At 37.6% G+C, this 12,767-nt stretch overlaps 1 pseudogene; it reads right to left on the bottom strand.

Moving 5' to 3' along the window:
- Positions 1-654: 654 nt before the first annotated feature.
- LOC21408367 lies at positions 655-8,701 on the bottom strand (annotated as a pseudogene).
- Positions 8,702-12,767: the final 4,066 nt, after the last annotated feature.

Below are 12,767 nucleotides of genomic sequence, written 5' to 3'. Positions count from 1 at the left end.
AGAGAAGCAATCAAAAATCCTTGTCATGACCTTAACCTTATTTAACAAAGGGGAGAAAAGAACACCAAACTTTACACTTGAAATTTTTTTACCATCATACTTACATGATTGAAACTTGGTAAACAAAATTGGCCTTATAGTTGCAACTAGGCTAAAAACAACATTTTACTCTAAAAGGTATGTACGTATACATAAAAAAATAATAAAAACAAAAAGACCAAAAGAACAAAAACAAATCGTCTATGATGGGGATGCTGAAAAGTATCTAACAAGAACAGTAGAACTCTCATTCCTACTTTCCTAATACTTGAACAAATCTCATTCCTAAACTAAAAGTTGTTCTTCTGTAGCAAAGAATTCGCGACACTATTCTCTACAACGTAACTGGCAATATCAACATAATGGTCCCGTTCATTTCGCTAATTCGAGTTTAGAATTCGAGTTTTGCTACAGTAAAAAGTTCTCACAAACAATTACATCTAACTTTTTTGCTATAGTAAAAAGCTCTCACAAACAATTACATCTAACTTTTTTGCTACAGTAAAAAGCTCTCACATAAAATCACATCTCAACTCGAATTAAAAACTCGAATCAGCGAACTAAACAGGCCCAATGTCATTTTCCCAAAAACAAATAGAGTAATATTTCCATTGGCCTTGGTTAATCTGATAAAGAGTTGTAATGTTTCACTTTCTCGCACTGGTAACGGGCCTGGCTTTGACATCAGTTTCCTGCATCCAAAAGATTCAACATTATAAAACAACTCCACACCTCAATCATATTTACCCTGTTTCAGTTTTTTATTTGGACGAAAGATTGTTTGAAGCAATAAATAAACCATCTATTTACTCTAGAGCCAAAATAATAATAATAATAATAATACTAATAAAAGTTGTACCAGCGGCGAGTGCAGAAAAATATGGGTCTTTGCTGTCGCTGTATTGTCGTTTTTTGCACCTTTACTCCAGTCGTAACACACCTACAGAAGAGTTGGGAAACAAAAAATTTCAGTTTTCAGCAAATAAAATCTTCCTGCTACTCAGTGTCAGAACAAAAGCAGAATAATAGTGAGATAAAAACTTGTCCATGTTTCTCAATTCTTGTAGGTTTTCTTCATGCATTTACAACAAATGAGCCATAAATAAATTGCATAACATAAATAACAAGCATCCACTAAGAGTTCTCAAGCATATCAAGAGTGAAGGGTAACCTGGGTAGATTAGTTCCAGCACCTTATTTGTATGCTTTAACCATTTTCTTATTTATTTTCTAATGCGAAATAAATCCAAAGGGAGAGAGAGTCAAAGGTAAGGGAAAGAATTTATTGTGCAACTTTAAACTCACCGAATACGCAAATATTGAACCGTCGTTGTTGAAGGTGCTGCAAGTTATCGGTTGATAGCACCTTTGCATGCCCTGAAACATAAATCGATCTTGTTAACGCAGGAAACTTTCGAGCTATTCCTACATGATTCAAAGTTAAAGCTGTTTATGTGATGCATGAGAATTTGAGCTTTCTACGATACACTAAGAAGAATTTCAGAATTCTTTCATTGAATAAAATCGGTAATACATCCAAATATATATACAAAACATCTAACAAAGGAAATAACTAACTTAAATCTTTCCTAAAAATCAGGAAACAGAATCATGAGAGGATCACAACTAATCTCTCCTTTATTCCTAAAATACTTTCCTAAAATAAATTTCTTAACTTTGACTTCTGAATATTCAACACTCCCCCTCAAGCTGGAGAGTATATATCATATAATCCCAGCTTGCAAATTAAGTCTTCAAAGTTAGGTCGAGGTAGAACTTTGGTGAGGATGTCTGCTGTTTGTTGCCTGGTAGGAATGTAGTTCAACGTAACAGTTTCACTAGTCACCTTCTCTGTGATGAAGTGTCTGTCAATTTCAACGTGCTTAGTCCTGTCATGATGCACGGGTTTCTTTGCTATGCTGATAGCTGCCTAATTATCACACATCATCAGAATAGGAGATGAACTCATTAGTCCCAGTTCACTAAGAACCCTTTTTATCCAAATCCCTTCACAAATTCCTTGTGCTAGTACCCTGTACTCAGCTTCTGCACTACTCCTGGCTACCACTGATTGCTTCTTGCTCCTCCAGGTAACAAGATTACCCCAGACAAAAGAACAATACCCAGAAGTTGACTGCCGGTCAATGATGTTTCCTGCCCAATCAGCATCTGAATACACTTCAGTGTCACGATTCTCTGTCTTTCTAAAGAATATGCCTTTCCCTGGTGTCATCTTCAAATATCTAAGAATCTTGTAGATTGCTTCCATGTGTTCCTCTGTAGGACTGTGCATGAATTAACTTACAACACTCACTGCAAAGCCAATATCTGGCCGAGTGTGTAAAAGATAAATCAGGCGCCCAACAAGTCGCTGATATCTCCCTCTGTCTACAGGTGCACTTTCTTTCTCGGTACCAAGTTTATTTTGGCTGTCCATAGGAGTATCAACTAGTTTGCATCCAAGCATACCAGTCTCCTTAAGAAGGTCTAAAATATATTTCCTTTGAGAAACAACAATGCCCTTCCTTGATCTCGCCACTTCCATTCCAAGGAAATATTTAAGATTTCCAAGATCTTTAACTTCAAATTCTTCTGACAAATACCTCTTCAAATTTTGTAATTCCTCCACATCATTCCCAGATAGAATAATATCATCGACATAGACTATCAATATAACAATTTTTCCAGTGTGAGATTTCTTGACAAACAGAGTATGATTAGCCTGACCCTGTATGTAGCCAAGTTTCAAAACAGCCTTTGTAAATCTGTCAAACCAGGCTCGAGGAGATTGTTTAAGGCCGTACAAGGACTTCTTGAGTTTGCAAACCTGAATTTTTTTCATACTTCCTTCAAAACCAGGGGGAATTTCCATGTAGACTTCCTCTTCAAGGTCACCATTTAGAAAAGCATTTTTAATGTCCAGTTGTTGCAAGCACCAATCTTGGTTGACAGCCAATGAGAGAAGAATTCTGATAGTGTTAAGCTTTGCGACAGGAGCAAACGTTTCTTGATAGTCTATCCCATAGGATTGTGTAAATCCTCTAGCTACCAACCGCACCTTGAATCTCTCAACTGATCCATCTGCTTTGTACTTTATGGTGAAAATCCACTTGCACCCCACGGGCCTTTTTCCAGCTGGCAAATCAGTAATAGTCCATGTTCCATTCTTCTCAAGTGCATCAATCTCATCTTGTACTGCCTTCTTCCACTCTGAATTTTGTAATACCTCTTGTATTGTCTTGAGAACCTGAATATCATCAAGAGAAGTAGCAAATGCTTTGTAAGATGATGATAACCCTTTATAAGTAACATAATTCCCAATTGGATGACCTGTACATCTCCTAACACCCTTCCTTAATGCAATTGGCATGGTGGAGTCATCAATGCTGGGACTTGACACATCTCCAGCCCTATCCGTACCTATGTTTTCTTCAGGTGGACCTGAAATTGAGTCAATATATTGGCCACAAGCTGGCTGTGATCCGTGCTCTAGCTCCTGTCTTTTCTTCCTCCTTATGTAGACTTGAAGATTCTCATTAGCAAGTTGTGGAGCCACAGTTTGAACAGGCACGGGAGACTGGATAGGCACGGGAGAAGAAGAATTTGTGGGCTGGATTGATGATTGAACAGGCACGGGTGTAGACTCAAGAAGGGACTCCCAAACTTGATGTTCATTCATACTCTCCCCCTGAACATAAGATTTGGGATAGAAGAACACATGTTCAAAGAAAGAGACATCCATGGTGGTGTAAAATCTTTTGTTGGTTGGAGAATAACAATTGTTCCCTTTTTGAGTTGGAGAGCACCCTCGAAAAATGCACTTATTAGCTCTAGGATCAAATTTGCTACGGTTTTGAGGATAGACATGAACAAATGCCGTGCAACAAATACCTTGAGTGGTAAATCAGATGAAGTTGCACGAGTGTGAGTTAAATTTTTCAGAAGGAGCTAACGTGGAGATTGGAAAGTAAGGACTCTAGATGGCATACGATTAATCAAATAGGTGGCTGTAAGAATGGCTTCCCCCAAGAAAAAATTTGGAACGTTAAAGGAAAACATAAGACACCGGGCAACCTCTAAGAGATGTCTATTCTTGCGTTCAACCACCCCATTTTGTTGAGGGGTGTCAACACAAGAACTTATGTGGATAATCCCGTGGTTCTGAAGGTAGTTATTGAGACTACTAGTGAAGTATTCCCTAGCATTGTCTAACTTGAGTACCTGAATTCTAGAGTTGAATTGATTTTGAACCATAAGATTGAAGGTTTGAAAAATTTGCCCGACCTCTGATTTTTCTTTCATAAGGAAAACCCAAGTTACCCGTGTATGGTCATCAACGAATGTCACAAACCATCGAGTACCTGAAACATTTTTTATTCGTGAGGGACCCCACACATCACTATGGATCAAAGAAAACGCAGTTGAAGGTTTGTATGGAATTTGAGGATATACTGTTCGAGTATGCTTTGCAATCTGACAAATTTCACAATGAAAAGATGCTGGATTTTTATTGATAAATAGTTTGGGAAACAATTTTGCAAGATACACAAAGCTAGGATGACCAAGACGATAGTGTAACAATATAATTTCACTATCTTTATTGACATTAGAATTGGACACATAATTAACAGACTCTGAGACTGGACACAACTTGCTTGAGAAACTTTGGTTTGAGGATCGGCCACATGAGAGGAGATAGAGCCCGGAGCACAGTTCAGCACTGCCAAACATCTTCCCCGATTTCAAGTCCTGAAAAACACACAAGTTTGGATAAAATTTAGTAACACATTGAAGGTCACTAGCCAATTTGCTAATGGATAAAAGATTACAATCCAAGTTTGGAACATGGAGGACAGAGGCGAGATACAACTCTTTAGTGAGTTTGATAGAACCTGTCCCAGCAATTTTTGAATTTGAACCATCAGCAATATGGACGGACGAGTGACCACTACTTGGCTTGTAAGTTTGGAGAAGTGTAGCATCCCCTGTCATGTGATCAGAGGCACCTGTGTCGACTATCCATGGCCTCATTCCTCCTCTGTTAGCGGTGAAGGCTGTATGTGAATCCGTTTGTGCAACCAAACCAGTCCTAGTAGTGCTACCACTGCCCACTTGACTCAACAGTTTCTACAGTACATCCATATGTTCTTTACTGAATGGGCTAGGCTCGGGAACAGGTGCAAAGTCAGAGTGGGAAGCTACATGTGCTTTGCTGTCTCTATCAAACCGTGGCTTTGGTTTCCAATCAGCTGGTTTGCCATGGAGCTTCCAGCAAGTCGCCTTGAGATGGCCTAGTTTCTTACAGTAATCACACCAAGGCCTTTCCCGTTTCTGACAATCTCCACCACTATTTGAATGATCGGACAGCAAGGGCTGATGCATCCAATGTTGAGGCAGGTTGTTCCTTAGACCCCATCATCACTTTCTTTCTACTTTCTTCACGCCTAACCTCTAAGAAAGTCTCCCTGAGACTAGGCAGTGGTTTAGTGCCCATAATTCGACCTCAAACATCATCCAATTCCCTGTTAAGTCCCGAGAAAAACTTGAACAGCCTCTTTTGTTCCACAATCTACTTGTACGTTGCTGCATCTTCTGGACATTTCCATGAGTGAGTCTCAAATAAGTCCAGTTGCTGCCAATACCGTGTGAGTGTATTGTAATACTGGGTAACAGACTGCTCTCCTTGGCGGAAATCATGAAGTGTGGATTCAACCTGAAACAGCTCTAAAGTATTTTCAGAGCTGGAGTAAGTCTCTTTAGCTGCATCCCAGATTTCTTTTGCAGTCCCAAACAGCAAGAAATTTTCACCTATGTCATTGTTCATGGAATTGATAAGCCATGACATGATCATACTATTTTCAATCCTCCACTTTCTGAAACCTGGATCTGTAGCCTTTGGCATGGCTGCTGCTCCTGTGAGATACTCATCCTTTCCCTTTCCACAAATGAACAGAAACACAGATTGTGACCACTGCAAATAATTATGGCCATTTAATTTGTGTCCTGTGATGAGAATAGGAGAAGACTCACTGCCACCAAGGTTTGGAATTTCAGAACTACCCCCTGATTCGGGTGCTGTGATGCTGGACGTTTATGATGTGGCCATACCGTATTTTGTCATGCTCCAAATATCGCGAAGGAGAAGATGAGGGACACGTGAGGGGGAGAAGCGAATAACGTTGCTGGAAACAGATAAGAAGTAGGCCTGGAAATGGCTGGAGAAAGATGACCTGAAAAACGGAGAAGAGAAGGCCATAGAGAATCAGCCTAAGAACAGAACAGAGATGGCCAGAGAGGATTATGGCCAGGGAGAGATGGCCGGAATTGATGACGGCCAGAGAGAGAGAGAGTCGACCTGAAGAGAGAGAGGCAGCCTGAAGGGATTAGGGTTCAGAGAACTCGCTCTGATACCATGAAGAATTTCAGAATTCTTTCATTGAATAAAATCGGTAATACATCCAAATATATATACAAAACGTCTAACAAAGGAAATAACTAACTAACTTAAATCTTTCCTAAAAATCAGGAAACAGAATTATGAGATTGGATCACAACTAATCTCTCCTTTATTCCTAAAATACTTTCCTAAAATAAATTTCCTAACTTTGACTTCTGAATATTCAACACACTTTCATTTTCATATACCTTCAATTTTGTTTTGTTTTCCTTAGACCAGAAATTAAAAGCACCATCAGAGCCTGCAGTTGCAAATGTCTTATAGACCTGCAAAAGAAAACAGTTAAATATATTGTTCGTTATGGTTAGATAAAATTTGAAAAAACAGAAATCAACCCTATAGAAACTAAGTACACAATAAATTCAATGAACGAAGAGGTCAATAAATCTCAAGTATGGATGGATAATGCCCTACCCTGATCAATTTTTTTATTAAAAAAAAAAAGAAAAGAACTGTGACAAAATGCCAGTTCTTTTTTCTGTTCATGGGATGGGTAATACACCGGTTTTGTTTTATTCTATGCACCAATTCTATTTACAAACTAGGTTAAGAGACTAATAATCAAACAAATATGAAAGAAGATAGAAATCTAACGGGTAATGGCATCGTCGAACTCTTACAGGATGGAAGTTTATTGAATTGACTGAGTATATTTTGTTGGCTTCATCTCTGTGACATTTGAAAGTAAAGTTTTTACTTTCCAGCAAGTCATTGATATGATGTACAGCAACTCTTCCTTCCAGTGAGCCAACCTAGATATGAAAATAAAATATATGTCATTGGGTTATCCAACTGAAAAGGAACAACTTAAGAAACAATACATGAAATTTAAAATTGAAATAGAACTTGGAAAATGATTTAGGTCTCATTGGACAGGAAAAGTTAGATAAATACCAAGAAACCCAGCTTGTCAGGAAAGACAGCAACACGTCTCGTCTGAAACTTAAGGGGTGAGGTGATTCTCTTGAACTCAGTCTGTTGGCATGTTAAGAAAAAAAAAAATCATTAGAGCAGAAATATACAGGACAGAAAAACGAACAAAAGACTATCAGTAATTAAAAACATCCTAAGAATTTGATTTAGGGGCCAAGTTAAGAGTTTCATATTCCAGCCCAATATTATTACCAATGTCATAAAACTCACCATCCTAATGCTTATACATTATGCTGATTTTATTACTATTTTTATATTTATTTTTTCAGTCAATTCCTCACTTGAAAGTCCTGTAATTGGGGGCTTTCCAAAACATTAACTTATGCTAAAAAATAGTACATATAGTCCGAAATCAAAGCTACTGATAATTGCATACGCATAAAAGCACATGCTATTCCTATCTGATTCACAGTAAAAGATGTCCATGTGATACACCATGAGGGCAATACTAGGACCATATTCTCATTTATTAACTGGAATGGAAGTGATTGAATATCATTACCTGCGGGTTTTTCAAGTAAAAAACTATAAGATTTCTATCTGCAGTCCCCACAACTATTACAGGATGCCTCACTGACATTGCATAGCACCGGTCGGGAAGTTGCTGAGTATGCACCGGATTTGCCTGCCTCGTATCCCAGTATCTATAACATGATGATTTGTAGCCAAATAATTACAAATGCTTCGAACATAAGAAGAAGAAAAACATAAACTTAACTCTTGAGCAATGCCAATGAAGGAGTTGTATGTGTTCTTACTTTAAGGTCTTGTCCCAGCTTCCCGTGAGTAAGAGGTTCATCTCCGGAATCCAAGCAAGATCTTTAATGGGCGCGTCATGCGTGGCCACAGTGGTTGGTTGAGCACCAGACAGCAAAGGCCACATCTTGACTTGGTTGTCGCAGCCGCTGGAGAAGACGGTTGTCCCATCTTCCTTCCATGTCGAACACAGGACCGGTCGGTCATGAGATATTGAAACCTTGGCCGTACTGCTCATTGTAGTGCCGCTTTTGTTTATCTCCCAGCACCTTACTTAATTGTCCCATGATGTTGCCACCAGGTAATTGGCCTTTGGACTGAAACTCAGGCTTGAGACTGAGTCGCTAGGAGGTTGAACCACCTAGAGAAAGGAGGGGGGAGAAAAAAAAAAAGAGGTTCACTTTTTTGCCTAGTGTCATAACTGCAAGACTGATTCATGGTAGTTGATAATTACAAAAATACCATTTTGGAAATATTGGAGCCACTGATCACATCGCATATTTCTCCAAAGCAGTCCATTTTGGAAATATTGGTCACTGTTATAATCGCATGTTGTGATGGGAAAACAATCTATTGGAACCACCTAAAATATTTAGGTATTTGAGTCCTGCAATGAGCCTGTGATCCAAACCTTTATTTGGAGACAAATCCACTCTAGATTTTTACTTTTTACTCTTTATTATATTCTTTTAGTTAAATAACTATATTATATTAATTAAAGGGTATTAAAAGAGGTAAAAGTTCATAACTATACACTAAGTTCCATAGAGCCCGATGCAATTTGAACTATACAAACAGCGCTGTCTCTAATGATAAGGTCCACTAAGATTCATGTCTAACGACATATAAAAAAACAACATAAACTGCCAAAATAAATTATGCGGAAAAAGGGGGAAATAAAAAATGACAATAAAGAAGAAAAACGACTACAAACTGAACTCAATAAAGAATGAAAAAGACCATCTGGAATAAACGACTAAAAACGACGTCAACTAGAAAAATAAACAAAAAATATATATAAAAAAAAGGCATCAAGTGAAAAAACAACAACAATAATTGAAAACGATATCAACCAGGACGGACAAGAAACGATATTAACTTCAAAAAAAAACAAAAGAGCAAAAAACTATTGAAAACTTATGAAAAAAAAAAGGAACTATAGACCAAAACAGAAGCGGATAAAAAAAAAAGACAAAAAAGTACAGACAAAAACAGAAATGGTGAAATGTAGGGGTGTAAATCGGCCGGGTAGGGTAGGGTTGAGCTGAAAAATTGAGCCTACCTGATCAGTGCGGGTTGAGAAAATTTTAGGCCGCGACACTCTCTTAAGTCTACAAATCCACAACCTTTCGGGTGACCTCAGGTAGGGTCGGGTTACTCAGGTTGGTGATCTCAATGACCACATGATCACTTTTTAGTCAATTAATCTGTGCTTGTTACAGAAGAAATCATTATCAAACAGAACATGTCTTTCCTTCAAGAGGGGGTCTAAATGCAAGGTGAACAATTAAAACACTCACTTTAAAATCAAACACTTCCAATATCAATAAAAAATGTCCTAATTCAACAACTATGGCATACAAGCATTTTTTACACAAACCGTGAATCCAAAACATAAATAAATTTAACAATTTAAATGCATAAAGTCTATAAACTTATGAAAGTAAGAATTTGAAGTGTTGGACATTATTTTACCTATTTTGAACATGTTCGGCCGGGTAGGGTTACCTCGGGTTCATATAACCCCACCCCGCGTCCCTACCCGCACAGTACGGGTTAGGCATAATTAAAACTGAAAATTAAATAAAAAATTAAAAACCCGTAATTTTCGAGTAGGGTCGGCTCGACTCGGCCGGGTTCGTCGGGTTCGGGGTGATTTTTTACAGCCCTAGTAAAATGACAAAAAAAAAGGACAAAAAAGAAAAAACGACACCAACCAAAGAACGACCATAAACGGCATTAAAAAGAACCATCAACTGGAAAACGAACGCAGAAAAAAAAAAAAAGATGAAAACTCAAAATAACTATAAACGACACTAATTGGAAAAAACAACAAAGCAATGAAAGGACAAATAAGGACATCAACTAAAGAACGACCAAGAGACGTCAACTAAAAACGACATGAAGAAGGAAACGACACGACTAAACTCCCACAGGAAATCACGTCGAATAAAGAACGTCTAAAACAGACGACAAATAAAAAAACGACATCAACCACTAAACGCCATGAACTGGGAGTCTGGACAAGAGAAATAGATATCAATTAACAACCAAGTCCCAACAAGCACGTCGAAACGCAGAACGGAATACTAAATTAACATTGTTGGCCACACTTTAAAAGAATAAAAAAGAAAGAAAGAAACAAAATTAACGATGAAGTTTGATTGTCAACCAAAGAAACGAAAACGAAAAGGGGAGAAATTAGTGAAAATGGAGAAGATAAAAGTACCTCGACGGCCTTGTTGGGGTTGGGATCTGGAGGCGGTGCGGTTCTCGAACTCACCATGCTGTGAAGAGAGAGAGAGAGAACAGGAGAGCTTGTCAAGTTCGGATTTCGAAAGAATGGAGGTAGAGAGGGAAAGAGAGAGATAGTGATTTTATGAAAGAATTTTTTATTGTAATAAAAAAATTAAATATGATTTTTTATGTATTATAAAATTAAATATGATTTTTTACGAGTGTAACGAGAAAACTCCCGAACGAAGCCTTTGACATATTAATAGACAGCGAGAGAGTGGGTTTAAGGACCCGCGCAGCTACAACCGGCGAGTAGGGTTAGGACCACGCTACGGTGACATGAGTTTTGCATTTCATTACCCCTTGAATTTACCGTATTTAACGATTTGGATACCGACTATTGTAATTTTAGTGAATAGCATCTAAATTTGAAAAATCATTCTAATTGTGGGCTTTATATATACAATAACCCTTAACTTATTCGGACATGCCAATTTGGATCCCAAATTTCGAATCCTGACAATCTTGATTATAAATATGAAAATTAAGGGAGAATTAAGTAAATGATAGATTTATTGTAAATAATTAAAGTAAATAGTATATTTTAAAATTATTTAAAGAAAATAAAAGTAAATTAAAAATTAACGTGGTATATTTTTTTTTACTAGTCTTAAATTGTAACGCCTTTTGAAATTAAACTTGTTTAATTATGATAATTGTGGTTTATTAGTGTGCCTAAATTGATTTTTTTAATTAATCATGAACTTTTAAATTTATTTTTAGTAATTACAGTTTCACCCCTCTTTACTTTTATTTGTCTTTCCTTATTATTTTCTTTTCCTCATTTTATTTTCCTTTTATTCTTTTCTTTTCTTTCTTTCTTTTCTTTTCCCTCCTCTCCCGTAACCCTCTCACTCACTCACACTCTCTCTTAGTCTCTCTCTCCCTCACCGAGCTCTCTCTCTCTCTCTCGCCCATCTATTCCTCTCTCTTTCTTTCAAGTTTTCCCTCCCTCTCAAGAACGTTCTTGAACCGGATTTGAAGAAAAACGGAGGTTTCTAAGAGGTTTTCAACATCAAAGCTTGGATCGAGATAAAACTCTTTGAAACTTACTTTAGATTTTCAGATTTAGCCTTATGGAACTCGTTTTAGTCTAGTTTGGTGATTTTTGGTTTAGATTTCATTTTCGAATGCATTTTGATGAAACCTTGATAAAAAAAAATGGGGGTTTTTGATTCTTTGGACCCTATTTGTTGATTTGAAACTGGATCTATGCATTTCTCTTAAAAATATGTCAAAATCGAACCTAAAAATTTCAGGATTTGGCTTTTTTTCACGCGGATCAGCCATGGCTGGCCTTGGAAATCCTCCCCACCGGTCGACCGGCCACCCCTCCACCGGCCGACCGGTGGAGTTACCCTCCTCTGTCACCAGTCGACCGGTTCCCACTGAGCCCGACCCTAAACAGCCCAAAAACCATGTTTTAACCACGAAATTCGATGTGGGATTGACCTAATCTCATTTGAGAACTTAAAATGAGTGGATTCGCCACATGAATCATTGTTTTTCCATTCGATTCTCCGGGATGAATCTCCATTGTCAAAGAATCATGATTTGAATTAAGAATTGTTTATGAACATTGATTTTGAACTATGGCACACTAATATGATACAATTGCATCTAATTAAACGAGAATGTTTGGTGAGAAAGATCAAACTCTAAATTGTTGATTTTGATGAAAAGCTAGTGGCACGATTGGGATTGGAGCCTCAAAGGCAAGCGGAGCTAGGGCTACGTGAAGATAGCTGCAGGTTTGACATCTGAAAGGTAGGATATTCTTGTCTATATCCTTGTTAGCCTTACTTTAAATGATTTTAGCCAATGAAAATGTTTTAGAACAAAACATGTTTAAAAAAAATGATTTCAAAGGAATAGCATGAGAATGCTATAAAGTTTTCCAATGATTTTGGAAATGAGATTTTAAAGAGTATCATTTCTTAAAATGAAATATCTTAATAAATGATACAACGCATGGTGGCCTCAGAGATCGGGATGTGGGAATCGCATCCTTAGGGGTAGGTCCCGAAACCCGTATGGATCCATTTCTTGTTTAGTGGAATTATGG

Source organism: Morus notabilis, unplaced genomic scaffold (genome assembly GCF_000414095.1).
Source record: "Morus notabilis unplaced genomic scaffold, ASM41409v2 Scaffold843, whole genome shotgun sequence".
Lineage (NCBI taxonomy): Eukaryota > Viridiplantae > Streptophyta > Magnoliopsida > Rosales > Moraceae > Morus > Morus notabilis.
This window is presented reverse-complemented; position numbering and strand designations above follow the sequence as displayed.